Here is a 14,618-nt window from a genome sequence, read left to right on the forward strand (position 1 = left end):
GCAAAGGCACCCTGGACTGACAGCAGAGGCAGCCTGGACTCACAGCAGAGGCAACCTGGACTCGCAGCAAAGGCAACCTAGACTTGCAGCAGAGGCAGCCAGCTCCCTCAGCAGAGATAACCTGGACCCACAGCAAAGGCAACGAGGACTCACAGCAGAAGCATCCTGGATTCATATCAGAGACAGCCTGGATTCACAGCAGACATAAACTTGACTCACAGCAGAGGTATCTTGCAGACACACAGCAGAGGGTACACAGCAGAGGCAGCCTGGACCTATTGCAGAGGCAGCCTGGACTCACTGCTGAGGCAGCCTGGACTCACAGCAGAGACAGCCTGGACCCACAGCAGAGTCAGTCTGGACTCACAGCAGAGACAGCCTGGACCCATTGCAGAGGCAGCCTGGACTCACAGCAGAGGCAAACTTGACTCACAGCAGAGGTAGCCTAGACCCACAGCTGAGGTTGCCAGGATTCACAGCAGAGGCAGCTTGGACTCACAGCAGAGGGTCCACAGCAGAGGCAGCCTGGACCCATTGCAGACACAATCTGGACTTACAGTAGAGGCAGCCTAGACTCACAGCAGTGGCAGCCTGCTCCCACAGCAGTGGATGCCTGCTCCCACATGTTGAGAGGCAACGTGGACTCACAGTAGATAAAGCCTGGGACCACAGCAGAGGCAGACTGGACCCACAGCGTGGGGAGCCTTGGCACACAGCAGTGGCAGACTGGTACCATAGCATGGGCATCCTGTGCTTGCAGCAGAAGCAACCCAAACTCACAATAGAGGTAGCCTGAACTTACAACAGAGGTAGCTTAGATCTACAGCAGAGGCAGCCTGGTCCCACAGCAGAGATAGCTTGGATCAACAGCAGAGGCAGTCTGGACCAACATCAGAGCTAGCCTGGACCCACAGCAGAGGCAGGTTGGACTCACAGAATAGCTAGCCTGCAGTCACAGTAGAGGCAGCCTGAACACATTGTAGAGGCAGCTCAAGCCTATAGCTGAGATATGACCTCACAGCAGAGACAGTCCCTACCCACAGCAGTGGCAGCCTAGGCTCATATAAGATGAATCACACACTCATAGCGGAATCTTAGGTATCCTGGACCCATAGCAGAGGCTGAGGCATCGTGGACTCATAGCAGAGGCCACTTGGAGCTTAAGCAGAGGTCACCAGGACCTATGACAAAGGTGACCTTTGTCATCAACAGATGCGAAGGCAGCCTGTGTGCAAGACATGCAGCTTGGAGGCAGTTAGAGACAGCTTGGACAAATTGCAGAGGCAGCCTGGGCCCATAACATAGGTGACACAGATGCATAAACGAGGAAGATTCAGCCTGTGCTCATAGCAGGTTCATCCTATACCCTTATGGATGCAGAGGAAGCATTGACCAAAACCAGAGGCATATTGGATCCCATTGCGGTGGCTGTGGCAGCCTGGTGGCAGTCTGGACCCTGGGCAGAGCCAGTTTAGGTCCCTGGCAGAGGGAGAGGCAGCCCTGACCCCTACCAGAGCAAGCTCGTTTTAGTGAGGGGCTTAGATGTGGAACTGTGGTGAAATATGCTGCACGACAATGGATGTGGCCTACCTATCAGACACCATTACCAGTTCTGGGGGACTCTAAGGTCAGCATGGAAATGCCACACACAACTCTAATGATGATAACCTGTTGTTTTATAGTACTTACAACCATGAACCCGTGACCCTAGCAGTCAGAGTCCCCCATTTCTAAAGGTCGTTGAAGAAGCATGGAATGGATCCTTTAACCTGAATCACCTGCACCTGCTTTGAAAATTGTGATTGTGGTTTTGATGCCCTTGCAGGTGGTTGGTTTTATATCGCTGGAGGTTTGTGTCTTGAGCAGCAAGTACATGGATTTTGTGGGTGATAGGATAGATTTGGTGGGTCCACTGATACCTAAAACTCAAAGGACGCTGGTTGAGTGCCCATTGAGCTGGTATCTTTTAGTGAAAATAGGGTAGGAGAGAGCGAGTAACAATGGGAAGGCGGTCAGTGCAGAAGGCAAGAGAGAGGAGCCTGTTGGTGAGGAGGGGGCAGTAGGAATCCATCAGTTTTCTGATGTACATCAGGCAGGTGTAGTGTTACTACAACAGATCCCTTAATGTCACTAGTAGATTCCATTCCATTTCTTGTGCTTGGCTTTGTAGTGAGGATATGGGGTTCACTGCGTACATTGCTAAGTTAGCATAAGTTAGTACAAGCTTGGCTGCCATGTTGCTGCTTTTGCACACGTTTCTACATGATTTTGTTTTCACAAATCCTCTGCCTGTGCCCGCTCACATGAGGCCCGTCTACCTTTCACTTCTCTTGCTGTACTCTGAGGCTCTGTCTGAACAGCGTGTTCAAGGTCAAAAAACAATGTGCTATGTTAATCTGCTTTGGTCATTCCCACGCATGTTAGACATAATACTGCCCCAGCTGCACTACTGAAAATCGTTTTTTTTTAATATGGCGTGGCATGCATGTTTTGCACTTGGAGAAAACCGTTCAAGAGCGAAGAGCTGTGTTTGTCCGGAGATGTAAACCTTTGCATTTAAACCTGGAGGTATGGCGTCCCCCATGACAAAGCCCAGAGGTCTTCTATAATTATTCTAAACTAAGTTCCAAGCACGGGGAGGGTGGTAAGGCACAGTAGTCCTTCTTCCACAGTTTTTATAAAATGATATCTCCGTTCATATTTTATGGAATTGTAACAATGCTCACTATATTGAGTTTCTGCAAATTGCTGCTAGTATTGGCTCGTGTACTGCATTATCGAGCACGTTATTTAAAATAAACATTTTAAACTATACTGTGCCTCTGATTACTCAAGTTGTGGACAAGTATGAGTGAGTTGGCGAAAGAGTGTTCTTGCTCTCGCGATTACTGAGAGAGTCTGAGTTACATGCTCTAGGATGTCTAATCATTGGTAGCTTCGCTGTAGTACAGAGAACGAATGAGACACTATAGCTAGGCGGACAAAGGTTCCGGGCACTAAGGTGGGTTGTTGGTACACCACTATACACCGAGGTCCTGGTTTCCTGGGCGTAGTTCTGTATATGTGCAGAATCCCTGCAACATGGCGCAACCAACGTTTGGTCTGGCTCTTATCTGCGAGACACTTGAGTAGTACTGGTGCTTGTCCACAACCCCTCGCTTCTGTTTCTGGAAACAGCTGTGATGGTGGTACCTCCTATATTGATGTTTTTATAGGTTTTTTCAGGCCTGATGTTGTTAACAGGTGTTTACTTTTCGTAGTTGCCCTTTATTGCACTGCCACGCATTAGGTTGTTATACGTTCTTTGTCTTCATGGCTGAAGTTGATATTCCAGCGCATAACCGTGCTGCGCTCCGTCGTCATCTGACCGATTATGGAGTTTCAGACGCAGGTGTGGCCCTTATCTTTGTGGTTGGAGCTGATCCAGCTAACCACTTTGATTTATTTTATTCTTGGGTCATCTTTACGGCAGTGGATGGAAACGATAATTTGTTCCATGTATACACTCCAACAGCCCTTCCTAATGCATATCGGCCTTATAGATCTCTTGAGGTTCCGTTGTCGGCATGGCAACACCAAATCTGGTTTAATGACGCTCTCCTCCACCCAGTGACTCCGAACCGTTTAGGCCCTTTAACTATTGATGGGGCCACTTGGCCCATTTTGGCTGGGTACGCACCACATTCACGGTATCTAGCATTTCCTATAGTGGAGCTCCGCGTGTTGCATACCTCCTTGATACGGGTGCATAGGGCTGTTATACAGTTTGTCTCACGCAACGTTCAGGTGGGACCAGCTGGATTTGCTGCACAACCAGCTGGACCTGGCGGTGTGTCTATCAGTCCCGTTATGGTTAATTCGGTAATGGGCAAGCGACCTCAGAATAAGGATGATTTACCTTATTGGCTTGCTAAAAAATTTGCAGAGCTCGAGGCGGTATTTCCAAATACTTCACCTGTGGAGAAACACAGGATTTTGACTGTTAGTTTGCAGAAAGACTTAATTCCCAAGTTGACCGATTGTAACAATTGGGGAAAGGTGTTTGCGGCAGTATATGCGAAATGTTTCGGCACTCCCTCAATGACCGTACTACCCTCCTTGATTAAGCATGTTCAGGATAAACATGGCCCAGAAGCGGCTGTTGAATTAGGGAGGAGATTGGTCGGGGTGTTTGACATAGTTGCTGATCTGATCCTTGCAAATGTCAAGGGTGATGCGGCAAACTTTCAAGTAGCTAATGCTTTGGTTCTTGTCCCAGAGCCTAACAGACCACGCAAATTGCCAAAAATTATTGCCCAGGCTTATAAGACCATTGGCCGCAATAGTGTGGGTGTTAAGCCTTTTGCTAAGACACCAGCTCAATCGCAAACAAAACAGATGTCTCAGTCTAATAAAGATGAGCGCCCAATCTTTTCTAAGAAAAATTGAAAAACTAAGAAAAAGGGAAAGCAACAACAGAAATAGCGGTTGCGTGCCTCGTCTCTGACGCCTGAGTCTTCTGAGCGCACTTATGATTTGCGCGACCGCGCGAGCATTAGGTCTCCTGACAGATTTCAGGTTTCTGATCAGCGTCCTCCTCGTTCTTTACAGGAAACATCGGGCTCACAAGATGGTGGAGGTGAATACCAGGATCGCGGCAGAGGTCGGGATGCCCCACAAGGACGTGAGCAACCTCGTCAGCCTGACGGCAAGGGGAAATAAGACGATTTTCCTCATCAGCACCCACAGTTTCAGAAAAAGAAAGTTGCAGCGTTAACTGCTAGATATGACACAAACGGTGAGGACCCAGCTCCAGAATTTAACTTGGGCAATAACGCTGCTCGACAGCATAGCGGATGTTACCATAGTGCGGCAGGCACTGCGTCCATTTCTGGAGGCGACAGAAAATGAGACTTTCATTACAGTCAAAACAGCTGACACTCGAGTGACTCCCCATGTCAGACTATACAACATAGTTCTTTTAATTGAAGGTGACATACAACAAGTTGTTAATGTTTTTTTTTTTTAAATCTGACCTCTTCTTACGACATTCTGTTGGCAGAGGCTGATTGGCACCCACCTTTTGTTCTTGTTGCTCCGAGGGGGGAGGAGGTGATTCTTTTGCAGAAGAGTGGGCTTTGGTGCTTGCACTGACTCTGTATCATACTCATGTGGGCTGGGATAAAGACTCACCGCCCCATGAAATACCATTGTGGTCTATGCCACAGCCACAACCCCAATATCCCCTCCAGCGGGAGGCCAAAGGTCCCGTTACGGAGATTCTGACACAGTTAGAGAATCAAGGTGTCATAGAGACATGTGTGTCACCGATGAATAACCCTATTTTTACAGTTACCAAACCCGATGGGTTGTACCGCATAGTTTTGGATTACCGGCATTTGAACTCTCATTGTCGCACTTTTGCGGTACAGAATACCCATAGTTCTGCTCTTGTAGACAGTCTTGTTCGTAAAAAATATAAAACTACACTTGACATTTCCAATGGCTTTTTCAGTCACAATCTGTCCCCGGCATGCAGTCAATGGACCGCTTTTACCGCTGGAGGTAAACAAAAACATTTTAGGCATTTAGCTATGGGCTCTAAAAACAGCCCCGGGGTTTTCGCCGCTCCTGTTGTCTCTTTGTTAGATAGCATAGACCCAGATGCGTACTCGTACGTTGATGATATTTATCTCACGAACGACAAATTATGGCCTCATCTATGCCGTGTCGACCCCATCATTGTTTTGTTTGCGGACTACGGATACAAATTTAACTTTGCAAAATCACACATTGCAGAGTACGCAGTGTTGTTCCTGGGCTATGAGCTCAATAACGAAGGTAGGGGCTTGGCGCCTCACTTCCTGGAGAAATGCGCACGTTTGCAACCTCCAACAACCCTGAAAAACTTCAATCATTGCTGGGTTTTTTGAACTTCGGACGTACTTACATTCCCGAATATGCCCAGCGTATCAAGCCTCTTTATGCCTTGATACAACCAACATTTTCAAAAGCCTGCTGGCTTCTGTAAAATTCAGCTATCCTACAATCATTGCAGTCTGATCTTCTTGCATCTAAATACTTGCTAACATGTGATAACCACACATACCTGGTGATAAGAATTTTGCCAGGCGCAGTGGCTTTCACTTACTTGACGTTTAATGAAGGTGACACAGTACCTATTGCATACAAATCACATTTATACACCTCTGCCAAATTGCAGTTTTCCACTGTTGAAAAAGTTTGACAGCTGTGCAGATGGCGATCCTGAAGGAACGCGCACTGGCACAGGGGAAACGCATTTTAGTGGAAACACCGTACCCTGTACTTGCATCCTCGTTGGATACAGTGGGCTACTTCTTTGACGTCTCCGGATGTCACCTTTATCTTTGACTCCGCGCTTCAGACACAGGAGTTCTTGCAGTATGAATTTGTTCATCCGCCTCCACTGTCTATGCACCCACTTGAGGAGTACGATTGTATCATTTACACCGATGGTTCAGCGCAACCGGCAACAGATTCTAAGCATGCGTATTTGTCGGCCTGTGTAATTCTGGCAGGTGCCATGATGAATGGTGAGTTCAAGTCCAGTGTTGTGCACACATAGGGGCTAGGTGACTGTACCGCCCAATTGGCCGAGCTGTGCGCTTTGGTGCTCGCACTCGAGTTTGCAGATCCTAATGTGACCACCCTAATTGTAAGTGGTTCTTATTACTGTGTTCAGTCTTTCAATGACACCTTGTTCTTTTGGTCTCAAAATAACTATCGTGATTCCAAGGGCAGCGCAATTAAGCATAAAATGCTTTTGGTTTGAGCGGCAGATCTTACACAACGTCTGCCACTCACACATGTTGTTCATACTCTTGGCCACCAACGTGTGGGAGCACACGTTGTCGGCAGTAGTTTGATTGATGAAGCAGCAAAATCAGCAGTAGCCACGTGTTCAGTTGCAGTCGTTCCAAGATCCATGACTCAGATAGATAATGAAATCTTGGCAGCAATTGCTGCGGCTGACAAGGGTGGAAATTACCCTCAAGGGTTCCCTTCGAAGTACTCTTATTTAAGTCCCGACAGAGATCCTTATGTAAGAATAATCAACGTTGGGGACAGGTTGATTCCCAACACGGACTGCAGACTTTCTTTGATAACAGCCGTACATGAAGGCATGGCTTCGGCACATGCTGGAGTGTCTGCGATGGTTTCTATTCTGCAGCAATGTTACTGGTGGCGTGGTTTATATAAACAGACCCGTAATTATGTACTTTCATGTGACATTTGTCAGCAGATTAAACCTTCTACAGTCACACGTCTGCCACTGTCACAACTCTGTATTTCTAATAAGCCATTTGGCTGTGTATATCTTGATCACTGTAGTCTATTTTCTTCAGATACTGCTTATAAATACATCTTAGTTGCAGTTGATTCGTGCACACGTTTTGTGTGGATTTGGCCACAACACAGTGCTGACGCTCGAAATGTCATCAGGGATATGCGTGTCTTTGTGGGAATTTTTGCATGTGGCACCTTCCATTCTGATCAAGGTCCAGCATTTGCCTCTAGGGCGTACAAGGATGCAATGAAATCTTTGGGGGTGCAGGTGAAATTTTCGTCTCCATACAGGCTTGAGGGACTGTGCCTTAAATTCAATTCTCCTTTTTCTGGAAGCCAGTGAAGGCTCCGTAGATGAGGGGAGATGTGGTGTCGAAGGGGCACATTTCTGATGAACCTTGCTGTGGCGTTCTGGACTGTCTGCAGCCTATGGATTAGATAAGCTGGCAAACCCAAGTATAAGCTGTTAGCATAGTCCACTGAGATGTAATAAGAGCATGGACTATAGTGGCCCGACAGTCCATCGGAAACAGATGAAGAAATCTTCGCAAGGTTTTGAGTTTCCAGAAACATGCTCTTGAAACTTGACCTAGCTGAGCTTTGGCTGACAATTTTGAGTCAAATTTGAAACCTAAATTTCTGACTGAGGATACAGGGGTAGGAGGGAGATTCAGCTGCGTCAGCCAACGGAGATCAGCCGGTGGGGGTGAAGGTTGATTAAAAAACATCACCTCTGTTTTGTCAGTATTTAATTTCAAGCAATTGTCTGTATATATATATATATATATATATATATATATATATATATATATATATATATATATATATTACCTACTGGCGGTCGCCAGTAGGTAGTTATAGTTAGGACCACGTTTCCATAGGAAATCCGCAACATTCTATTTTGAATAACTTTGGCGCCGGTCGACGAATCCTCGCGAATTTTTCAAAATAGGTGGGGCGCTACGCTCCGCTCCTACCTTGAAAGTCTCGGGGGGATTCGTCAAGCGGGGGCTGAGATAAAAGGGGGGTCCCAAAACGCGTTTTTCCCATGCATTTTTCCATAGGACCTTTAGACAGGGCTACAGCCCGAACGGCTGAACAGAATTTAATGAAATTTGGCAGAGAGGTAGTCCCCAGGTCAAGGAAGTGCCTTTTGTAGGTTTGGTGTAAATCTGTTCAGTAGATTCTGAGAAAATAGCCTTTAAATCAATATATATATCTGTGGCAGCTTACGGTGCGCTTACCGTGTGCTTACCGTAAGCTTACCGTACGCGTACGGTGGCGTGCGCGAGCGCGATTCTGATTGGCTCTTAGTTCTTAGTAAACATTCGAATCGGTCGAAACCAGGAAGCGGCGGCCGCCATTTTCTCTCTCGCTTCCTGAGTAGGGCAGCAAAAACCAACCCCAAAAATGTGTAAAGAGGCAGTTTAATGAGATCCTAACCACCCAGCATTGATACAGGGGTCCCCAAACCACCCCCAAGCCCAAAAAAAAATTTTTTTTTCGGAAAATCGCCGATTACGCTTACCGTACGCGCACGGTAAAAAATAGTAAAAAAAAAAAAATTACCACATTCTCCCCACCCCGTGTGCAAATGGTGCCCAAAGGGCACCATTTGTGCATGGCTTATCATAGGTAGGAAGTTAACAAAGAATACATTTCACAAAGATGCGCAAAATATGTCCCCCATGTGCGCACGGTGCGCGAAGCGCATCGTGCGTACATGGCCCATCCCGCTTAACGTGGGCACGCGGTGCGCGCAGCGCACCGCGTGACCACTGTGCGTGCACGGCACTAACTGCGTAAAGTGGGCGCGCGGTGCGCGAAGCGCACCGTGCGCGCACGGAACGAACGGCGTTAACTGGGCGCGCACGCCACGAATGGCGTAAAGTAACTTAGCATTTAAAAAACCTTGCAAATTCACTGAAAAAACCATAGGTTTCACACATGTTATAGTTAGCTGGACATTTTACTGATAAAAAAACAATAAAATTCCCCCGTTATAGTTACTGCAGGCAACTATAACTCACGCGACCGCAATCTTCTGCTGATGACATATGTGTCTTTATGAAAAAAAAATATTTGTAATATATGTAAAGCTAAAATTTAATGGAAGAAGACATGGGCAAATAAGTGTCTAAATACAGTATTAGCATCAGCAGAGGATTGCGGTCGCGTGAGTTATAGTTGCCTGCAGTAACTATAACGGGGGAATTTCATTGGTTTTTTATCAGTAAAATGTCCAGCTAACTATAACATGTGTGAAACCTATGGGTTTTTCAGTGAATATATATATATATAGAGCTAGTAATAGGAAATCTAGACTAACTTACCTGTTGATAATGAATTGTTGATGGAAATCGTAGAAATCGTAGGCTAATCATTGAGTCGGTGTCCTTAGCTTGATTGGTGGGAGCAGCACAAGTACAGCAACAGAATCTCGTGTCAATCAGTAACTTCAGGAGCAGGAAAGGCAAAATGACGTGCTGGAATTTAGAATATCACTTTGTATTTTAGAAATGAAACTCAATACTGAAAAGGTCTAACCTTTCCAGTCAAATTCAGCATTTGATTTTTGTGTATTTTTGTAATTTGAAAAATATATTTTATAATTTGTGCAATGGTTTGGTGTATGCTTGCTTCTTTTTCTCTACTGTTTTGAGGTTAAAATCATAAAGATTGCACTGGGATGAGGCGGGTCCTTGGCTTCCAGTAGTGATTTAGTGGGTCCACAGAAGTCAAACATTTAAAAACCTCTGAGCTTTTCTGTGTGGCCTGCTGTAACCTCACCAGTTAATCATCAGTCTAGAAGCACTGGGCCTGGTTTCACCCGGTGTGGCTCCATACCTGGTGAAACCTTGGGCATGGAGAGTGGTCAGAGCCTGGTCCCTGCCACCCACCGCCTCCTGCACCTACTCAGATCAAGTGATAAATATCATTGGACGAGGGCCCTTAATTCAGCACACAAGGGGAATGTCATGAAGCAAAGATCCAGTATTCACACATCTGCGTCTTATTCCCCATTCCAGGTGGAATTACTGGGGAAGCCCATTACTTAGTCGGAAATGCCGGCTCATGTTATCCCAGCATCAATTGATGGATAACTCATAATAAGACCCTCTTAAGTAGGGTGTATGTAGAGGACACCAAGTTGGGGTTTATCCAGCGGGTGTTGTTTCTCAATCAAGTGTGGTTTTGTTAGCCTAATAAACACAAATTGTGTGTGTGTGAATGGGGTCCAGGTGTCAGCAAGTCATTCATCCCTGCGCCCAGCTAGCTGTGCCTCCCTGTTTGCTATAGTGTTGCCGCTCGTAGGCGCAGAACGTGGACATTTTTAAGGACGCCGATTTTAAAGTGGTTGGAAGCCGAAGGAAATTGCCGGCGGAATAACTCCTTGAAGGCTGCTCCTGACTACGCGCTGGGACTGCGAGGCCCAGGGTGCCTTGCCTCGCCATCATAGGACGCACCTGGTGCCTCTTCCCGGACCCTCCTCCCATCAACCTTTCTCTTCTTAAACGCCTCGCGGCCCCCGCTTCGCGGGAGCCGCTCGTAGGCGCAGAACGTGGACATTTTTAAGGACGCCGATTTTAAAGTGGTTGGAAGCCGAAGGAAATTGCCGGCGGAATAACTCCTTGAAGGCTGCTCCTGACTACGTGCTGGGACTGCGAGGCCCAGGGTGCCTTGCCTCGCCATCATAGGACGCACCTGGTGCCTCTTCCTGGACCCTCCTCCCATCAACCTTTCTCTTCTTAAACGCCTCGCGGCCCCCGCTTCGCGGGAGCCGCTCGTAGGCGCAGAACGTGGACATTTTTAAGGACGCCGATTTTAAAGTGGTTGGAAGCCGAAGGAAATTGCCGGCGGAATAACTCCTTGAAGGCTGCTCCTGACTACGCGCTGGGACTGCGAGGCCCAGGGTGCCTTGCCTCGCCATCATAGGACGCACCTGGTGCCTCTTCCCGGACCCTCCTCCCATCAACCTTTCTCTTCTTAAACGCCTCGCGGCCCCCGCTTCGCGGGTGCCGCTCGTAGGCGCAGAACGTGGACATTTTTAAGGACGCCGATTTTAAAGTGGTTGGAAGCTGAAGGAAATTGCCGGCGGAATAACTCCTTGAAGGCTGCTCCTGACTACGCGCTGGGACTGCGAGGCCCAGGGTGCCTTGCCTCGCCATCATAGGACGCACCTGGTGCCTCTTCCCGGACCCTCCTCCCATCAACCTTTCTCTTCTTAAACGCCTCGCGGCCCCCGCTTCGCGGGTGCCGCTCGTAGGCGCAGAACGTGGACATTTTTAAGGACGCCGATTTTAAAGTGGTTGGAAGCCGAAGGAAATTGCCGGCGGAATAACTCCTTGAAGGCTGCTCCTGACTACGCGCTGGGACTGCGAGGCCCAGGGTGCCTTGCCTCGCCATCATAGGACGCACCTGGTGCCTCTTCCCGGACCCTCCTCCCATCAACCTTTCTCTTCTTAAACGCCTCGCGGCCCCCGCTTCGCGGGAGCCGCTCGTAGGCGCAGAACGTGGACATTTTTAAGGACGCCGATTTTAAAGTGGTTGGAAGCCGAAGGAAATTGCCGGCGGAATAACTCCTTGAAGGCTGCTCCTGACTACGCGCTGGGACTGCGAGGCCCAGGGTGCCTTGCCTCGCCATCATAGGACGCACCTGGTGCCTCTTCCCGGACCCTCCTCCCATCAACCTTTCTCTTCTTAAACGCCTCGCGGCCCCCGCTTCGCGGGAGCCGCTTGTAGGCGCAGAACGTGGACATTTTTAAGGACGCCGATTTTAAAGTGGTTGGAAGCCGAAGGAAATTGCCGGCGGAATAACTCCTTGAAGGCTGCTCCTGACTACGCGCTGGGACTGCGAGGCCCAGGGTGCCTTGCCTCGCCATCATAGGACGCACCTGGTGCCTCTTCCCGGACCCTCCTCCTCCCGCTATTTAACTTCCGCCTTTCCTCGCGTGAGCGGGACGCGAGCGGGGCGCAGACTGGGGCGAAGCCTGGGCAAAGGGTGGGCCGTCTGAGGCCGTCCGAGGACGATCGTGGACGGGACGGGCCACCCCCTTAATCTTCATTTAACGGTGAGAGTATCTATCGCATACTGATCTAAACTGCTTGAAACCGTCGTCTGTTGCGGACACTGACTCACTGTGGTATCTTTGTTGTTGTAGCTCTACTGCATTATAACATCATGTCACAAAGTGCTGATAAGTCGCGTACCCTAACCGTAAACACCTCTAAAGGCCCAGTATCTGGCACTATCGATCAATTCTTCAAGCGTGTGACTACTGTCTTGGAGAAGGAGATAGCGGATACGGAAAAACGACTATCTTTAGACCTTCTAACAGGCAAGCGTTCCTCACTGGGCACAATTGGCAAAATTCTATCTCCAGAGGTGGTGAATGTGGGTACCGGAATTTCTAGATTCTATTCAACGCCTGGAATAACAAAAAATACGTCACATGTTAATTCCCTTGGTGAGGTCCCCCAGCCTGATGATAATATTATCACACTTACCTTATCGGGGCTCTCGGATTCACCAAATTTAGCTATCTCCTCCCCCCCGTGGTAAATAGACCACCAACAAGAAAGAGACGAGGCATACTTACTAGACCACTTTTGACGAAAAAGAAACAAGCTAAATCGCTCATACAAAAACAGAATCACGTAGGTTCCGTAGCAACAAACACCCCTCTTTTATGCACAAACACTCCAGGATTGTTATCCAGCCCGGAAATCTTGAGCGACCTACTTGCTAAACTAGAGACAATGGTCAAATCCCTTTTACTTCCCCTTCTTGAAAGGTCCAGATTAATAACTCTCCATCTAGAGGATTTAAGTAAACAAGTGGGAATGAATAATTTACTTATATCTGAATTGACCAATACCCAGATTAAAAATAATGTGAAGGAACATGTTTCTCCTCCCATGGTAGCGCGACCCCTCACGGATGATCACTTGACAAATTCGCTCACCATCTCGGGGGTAAACTCTGCGGACATACCATCGAATAATACCGCAGATCATGGTAGGACACAGCTCATAACAAATAGTAGAGACACTGAAGGGGTCAATAAGGTGGGTAATAGACAGAAATTTGCCACTCATTTGGACACCGAAGAACAAAAAAGTAAAAATAGAACTCATTCTTCGGAAATACCCATCACGAAGAAAAAGGATGTAACAGATCATGAGAAGCGTGATTGGCTAACTCAGCCACAATATATCCCAGTAAGCAGAAGGGTAGACCTACCGCCTGAATCAGCCCCATACACAGTCATCATGACAGGGGTCCCAGAATTAACACCAGGTGCAAGGGAGGACTTCCATGCGTTAAAAAATAAAGTCATGCATTGGTTGAACCTAAATAGACCCCTCCCTGCACACATAAACGGGGAAATTCTTATGGTGAGACGTACATGTTGGGTAGGTACTAGACCTAAAGATAAGAAGGGCGATGTGATAATTATAAATTTCAGAGATCACAGAGCGGTCAGATGCATAGGTGATTGGTTCGAGGCTAGAGGGGATGTCGCAATTGCTACACACCTGGTTGACTATTTCTACCCTAGAGAATTGATCGCCTACTCCACTCCAGATGTTAAACAAGATCTTCCTATGAATTGGGGTAAAATGGATCATCGTTTCTCCCTCCAAGCTGCACATAACCACGCTTTCTATCTGCAGCTGAATAGTAGACCTATGAGCAATAACTACCAACCATTCCAAGCTCCAAACCAGGCTCCAAGGAATAATAATTCTCAGATATATCAGAGATTTAATATTCCTACCTCTAATCGTTATGCCGCCTTGTGCGGTTTCGAAGATGTAGATTGACTTAACATCAAAGAGACCCAAACTGGAAAATTCATTGCATCTCACCATTCGTCTTCCAAAGCTCCGGACCATGTATCTGAACCCGTGGAAACTAGATCTAAAGAAATTAGGACCCCCCCTTCTGTACCAACCCCTCTACAGCATAGGGTTTCTGATTCTTTTGTAACGAGGTCACATCAATTATCACCCGAACAGGCGGGGGTTACAGATCTAAGAGTGGTAGAAATTTCGCCCGCAGAGAAAGTACTTAATACTTGTAAAAGCTCAGACTCAAGAAACGCTTGTATCAATGTACAGTTTATGTCATGGAACATTGCGGGTGTACGAGACAAAGTATTGGATGGGACCCTCATGAAGTTTGTTGAAGATCACCATGTAATATGTCTCCAAGAGACATGGTCTACCAACGAACAACATCTGTTGGGATACAAAACTTATTTCTCACCGGCTATTGCAGGCTTACATGGCAGGGCGAAGGGGGG

This window comes from Triturus cristatus, chromosome 3_1 (assembly GCF_964204655.1).
Source record: "Triturus cristatus chromosome 3_1, aTriCri1.1, whole genome shotgun sequence".
Taxonomy (NCBI): domain Eukaryota; kingdom Metazoa; phylum Chordata; class Amphibia; order Caudata; family Salamandridae; genus Triturus; species Triturus cristatus.